Source organism: Onychomys torridus, chromosome 10 (genome assembly GCF_903995425.1).
Source record: "Onychomys torridus chromosome 10, mOncTor1.1, whole genome shotgun sequence".
Lineage (NCBI taxonomy): Eukaryota > Metazoa > Chordata > Mammalia > Rodentia > Cricetidae > Onychomys > Onychomys torridus.
Genome location: NC_050452.1, coordinates 37,014,097 through 37,020,096, shown reverse-complemented (window position 1 = coordinate 37,020,096; position 6,000 = coordinate 37,014,097).

Genomic DNA, 6,000 nt, shown 5'->3' with positions numbered 1-6,000 from the left:
ATTAGAAAGATCACAGGCCAGATATGTTTTTTTTTTTTTTTTTTTTTTTACTTAGAACTGTGGCAAAAATAGAAAGAGGGGAGTAGATGTTGATGGACAATCTGACTCAGAGAGTTCCATGAACTTTTCTGAACACTGTGACCTATTTGAATTGTTGAGAACACCTGGATACCTTATTCCCATTTTGCAGGGTGGTGGTGGAGGCTACTTTCTGGGATGGGCACTCCTATGAACACCGGGGATGAAGCTGAAACTCCCTCTCTCCATTGAGCAGGCTACAGTGAATTTGTAGATACCGTGTGTGTGTGTGTGTGTGTGTGTGTGTGTGTGTGTGTGTGTGTGTTGACTGTAGCAAGACTGGACACCTGACCAATGCTTACATGAGGAAAAGCTCACAGATGTTTCTGTTTTAGTTCATGAATCAGATAGCAAGGTCCCCACAGCAGTTCCTTCATCTCTGTGTCTTGCTGCTGGGAACAGAGAGAGCGGCCCCCTGGAACACCTCCCTGTGAACTGCATCACACCGGGTGTGAGGAACAACTGGGAAGAAACTGCATTTTGAAGTCATCTGGAGCACAAGTCATCTACTACTACCTCTCTGAAGCTGTGGGAGGCTTCCTCTCTGAAGCTGTGGGAGGCTTCCTCATCTTCACCTCTGTCTTGACGGCTCTAGTAAGGTCCTTATGTTCCTACCAGGGTCTCCACTGTGTGAGATGTCAGGTGCCCCCTGATACAGAGTTGACGGTAAAAGTGGCATCCACTATAATACTCTTTCAGTTAAATCCCCCAATTTAGTGCTAACGAGTATTTGAGAGTTGTTTGGCTAAATTTTTAAAGGTTTCTGTGGGTCTGTGATTTGTATCAGAAATAATTTATACTGAAAATTAAATGTGGTGGTTTAAATAAGAATTGGCCCCCATAGGCCCATAGGGAGCGGCAGGAGGTGTGGTCTTTCTGGAGTAGGTGTGGCCTTGTTGGAGGAAGTGTGTCACTGAGGGTGGGCTTTGAGGTTTCAAATGCTCAAGTCAGGCCCAGTGTCACTGTCTTTTCTTGCTGCCTGTGGATCCAGATGTAGAGCTCTCAGCTCCTTCTCCAGCATCACATCTACCTGCAGCATGCTGCCATGCTTCCCACCATGATGATAATGGACTAAACCTCTGAACCTGTAAACCAGCCCCAATGAAATGTGTTCCTTTATGAGTTGCCATGGTCATGGTGTCTCATCTCAGCAATAAAACCCTGACTCAGACACAGAGAAAAACAGACACTTTCGATACTGATTCAAGAGAAATTTATTTCAAAATATCCCATGTCCTGAACCTTTGTTAAGTATGTAGTAAATAGGCATGCTCTCTGTATGCCTCACTCAGTCATGCACTAGGGAGCTCTCTAGGTATCCTTAGATAGCCATACACTAGGGGGCTCTAAGTGTCCACCATCCAGTGGGGCCAACATCACAGCGAGCCCTTGATGTGCCTTCAAGAGATGTACAAGGAAGGACTCAGATTCACCCACAGCCTCTGGCTCCCACTTCAGACTCATCATGGTCTCCCTGGTGCCTAGGAAGTGCCACTCAGTGAAAAGGCAAAGAGGGATCCTCCTAGAGCAAGGCTACTCTCCTGCTCGGTTTTGCAGAAGACTCAGAGGCTCTTCCTGCCCTGCCTGCCTTTCCTTTATTTAGTCTGTTAAGCTGTGCAGTATTATGGCTGGGCACCGCCCCCCAACACACACACACACACACACACACACACACACACACACACACACACACCCTCCTGTCCTTACTTCTGGCCCACACCTCTCATGAATATTTTCCTTAAAAATCTCTACCACTTCTAATTCTGTCTTGGCCTGTTTCCTGGGGACGTACATTGACCCACTCTCTCTGGAGGAGATGGTAGAAATGGTAGCTAAAGCATTTCCCAAATACTAGGATTATGGACATATGCCACCACATATGCCCATAATCCTAGTATTTGGGAAGTTGAGGCAGGTGGGTTGCAAGTTCAAGGCTAGTTGGGGCTACATGAAAAGTTCTAGGTTAGTCCATACTGAGACCCTGTCTCAAAAAACAGAGAGGGGGGAGGGGAAAAGAGACTATAGAGGGCAGGGTATGGGGACAATGACTTTGGTGCTGGCAGCAGAAATATGTCCCCAGCTGAGGCCTGGCAGCAGGGTGAGCATGGCCTCTGGTGCCCCATGCAGAGAACATTTCTTCTTTGGTTGGTTACACAGCTTTGTTCCTGGCTGTTCTTGCAAATGTACCCCTAAGTCAATCACTGGTCAAGCCGGGTTCCAGACACAGTTTGTTTTACCTTGAAGACTACAGTTGCACTACATTCCCCTGTTTCCAGGGAGTGGTGGTCCCTCGTGTCCTCTCAGGTGGAAATCTGAGGACTGTGGGAGTGGGGAGACTGGATCCTGTCTGGGTGGATCTCCTTGGTCGGCTTTCATGGAAGAAACACCTGGGGCAGCCTCACTTTCCAGAGGAGAGAGTCTGACGCATGCTGTGGCTGGTTCACTTTCTTTAAAGACACGTTTAAACTTACATTTATTTACTTATGTGATGTGGTGGTCAGGGGGCAACTTGCAGGAGTTTGTGCTCTCCTCCATCATGTGGGCTCTGGGGATGGAACTCAGTTTGTCAGGCTTGTTGGCCAGCATCCTTATCCACTGAGTCATCACATCAACCGTGATCTTTCTTTTGCCTAAAGACTCAATGATGTGCACAGTGTGTGAGTATTGTTTTCCACATTCGTTTTTGTTTTGTTTGTTTTTCTTTTTTTGTTTTTGTTTTTCGAGACAGGGTTTCTCTGTAGCTTTGGAGCCTGTCCTGGACTAGCTCTGTAGACCAGGCTGACCTCGAACTCACAGAGATCCGCCTGCCTCTGCCTCTGAATGTTGGGATTAAAGACATGCTGCCTGGCTATTCCACATTAGCTTTTGAAACAGTCCTTCACTGAGTCCTTGAGTTCACTGATGTGGCTGGAATGGGTAGCCATTGGACCTCTGGGATTCCCCTGTCTCTGTAACTTCTTCTCAGTACTGGAATTATAGAGACATGTGTCTGCTGTCAGCTTTTATAGGGCACTAGGGATCCAAACGCAGGTTGGCATGCTTGCAAGGCAAGCCCTTTACAGATGGTGCTGTCTCCTTAGCACCGTCTTTTAACCTTTATGTCTTTGACCTCAGAGGAGAAACCAGCTATGGTTGTGTCAAGGAAGGCTGTGCTGGTGTGGAATGAATGAGCACCATCTTTCCAGTGGTTTCACATGTCCTGCTGTCCATACACCCATGATCAGAGCCCTGCAGAGGCCTGCTTCCTGCCTGTGCTGGCTCAAGGATCTGTGCATCCTTTCCCTTGAGGCTCAGCCACTCACTAGGACCATCTCTTATCCAGAATAGGAATGAGGAGAAGAAAAGCAAAACGTTGTAACCTCCTCAGTACACTGTTACCTCTGTAACGGGTACACTCTGGTCCCTCCCCACTGCGAGAAGTAGTCACATAAGACCCCAGGGAGATGCCAGGTGAGGCAGTTACTTCTTAGTGCTGTGAGAAAATACCTAACAAAAGCAACCAAAGGAAAGAAGGTAGGAAGGAAGGGAGGGAGGGTGGAAGGAAGGAAGGGAGGGAGGGAGGGAGGGAGGAAGGAAGGAAGGAAACAAGGAAGGAAGGCAGGAAGGGAGGAAGGAAGGAAGGGAGGGAGGGTGGAAGGAAGGAAGGAAGGAAGGAAGGAAAGAAGGAAGGAAGGAAAGAAGGAAGGAAGGAAAGAAGGAAGGAAGGAAAGAAGGAAGGGAGGGTGGGAGGGTGGAAGGAAGGAAGGAAGGAAACAAGGAAGGAAGGCAGGAAGGGAGGAAGGAAGGGAGGGAGGGAGAAAGGAAGGAAGGGAGGGAGGGAGGAAGGGTGAGTGGGTTGATCTGGGCTCACAATTTAAGGGAGTAGCTCATCATGGCGGGGAGGCATGGCTACAGGAATGCTAGGCAGCATTACAACTGCAGTCACAGAGGAGAGAGATGAAAGTTGTTGAGTTTCGTCTTGTTCAGTCTGGGTTCCCCTCTCATGAGATGGTGCTCCCCACAGTTAGGGTGAGTCTCCCCGCCTCAAACCATAGAAAACGTCCTCACAGCATGTCCCGAGGTGTGTCTCTGGGGTGAATCTAGATATATCAGGCAGACGGTCAATATTAACCTGGACATCTAAGCAGGGTGGTCCCCAGTCTGCAGCTCCTTTCTAGTAACACTGATGGACAGGGGAGGATGAGCATGCTGTTTGGATGCTAGGTAACCTTGTCTGCCATGGGAAGCTCCCACTGTCTTCCCATCCCAGGAAGGACACTGACCTGTCTACACTGAAGGAGCTGTAGAAAGCACACCCTGCTCTCCACAGTCACGGACTAAAGCAAATTGCTTTTAATCACAACTGGTGATAGCATTCCGTCTTCAATTGAAACTGAGGCAGGAGCCATCATCTTTGAGAAGTTCTCATTAAAGAGAACGTCATTCAAACCCCGTGCCTTCTACATCCAGCCTTTCTGCCCCAGCAATGATTTCTTCTTATCAGATGAATCAACAATGCCCCTTTCTTTCCTTTTTCTAACAAAATCAACAGGATGTTCACATGCTCTTCTACCGTTCTCTCCAAATCACCTCTGAGTACCAGAACTTTTGCACGCTCATTGATTTCATTCATTCTGTGCTTCCGAGCTTCCTCAACTCTGCCCCCCAACCCCCCTTCAAGTCTCCTCCTCTTCTTCCACAGCATGTTGAGGAGGATGAATTTCATTTGCTGGTGGAGGTGGGAGACATGTGAATTTTGATTTGTGTGATCCGCGTGATGACAAAGGAGTGTTAGTGTTTGCTAGTTAGGGTGTTTGTTTCTTATGTCACCCTAAATAAAAGCGTGTAAATAGACTTCAAAGTGTGTGTGTGTGTGGGGGGGTATGTAATTGAGTAAATTATATGTTACTATGCCATGGACCTACTACACACATTACAACTCATATGGAAAAGGATCATTGATCGCCAAGAGAAAACTCTCTCAATATATTGGGCAAACAATGAAAGCAAACATTTACAACATCCTCAAGCCAAAACAAGGCAAGCAATCGAAGGTAATGATGAAATAGCTGCCAGTCAGCCGGGAACTGGAACGAAAGGAACTTCTGCCAGCGTTTGTAAGAAAGAGCTGCAGTCCATTCCTTCCTTTTTTTCAAAACGTGCTCTGGCTCTTTGGGTGGACACTGCCTGAATTAGTCAGCTTTCTTCCATTACTGGAACAAAATGCTGGAGACAATCCACTTACAGAGAAAAAAGGTCTGTGTGAGTTCACTGTTTCAGACTCCATTGCCTTCAGGCCTGTGGGGAGACATGTGGAATGCAGGGTGGCCAATGAGAAAGAGAGCCAAAGGCAGATGTTAGGGTCTCAACACCTACTTTAAAGGTCTCTCCATGACTATAAGACCTCTCACTGGGCTTTACCTCTTAGAGGACACATCTGAAGCCACAGGACTATCCCACCCGGGACGGCTAGAGCACGGGGTTTGCTTGCTTGCTTCTCTTTTCTTTTTCCTCTCTTTCTCCTCTTGCCTCTCCTACCCCTATCCTCAGCAGTGGTGGAGACAGAACCCAGGGCTTAATGCGTTCTAGATCAATGCTGTGTGCTGGCTGTGTACTGTGACACCCCCCCACCCCGCCCCAGCCCCTGGGTTTGCTAACGGGGAGCGAAAACCATGTGGTACCTTCATGGTCTCAGTGTCTACTCGGGAGGAGGCTGCTTTCTCACTGGGCCCCAGCTTCACAGGGATGACTATTGCTGCATCTGACTTGAGGTGCACGGGCTACCAGGGTCTCTCTGGATGTAAGTCATTGCAAACCAGGAAGTGATCTTCTCCTGTGTGGGTGCTTTTACAAGCAGGATGAGCCTGGACTGCCATGATGTGTGGTGGCAGTTGGTGGGGAGTGGGCGGCTCTTCTCACACACCTCTTTAAAGAGGAACATTG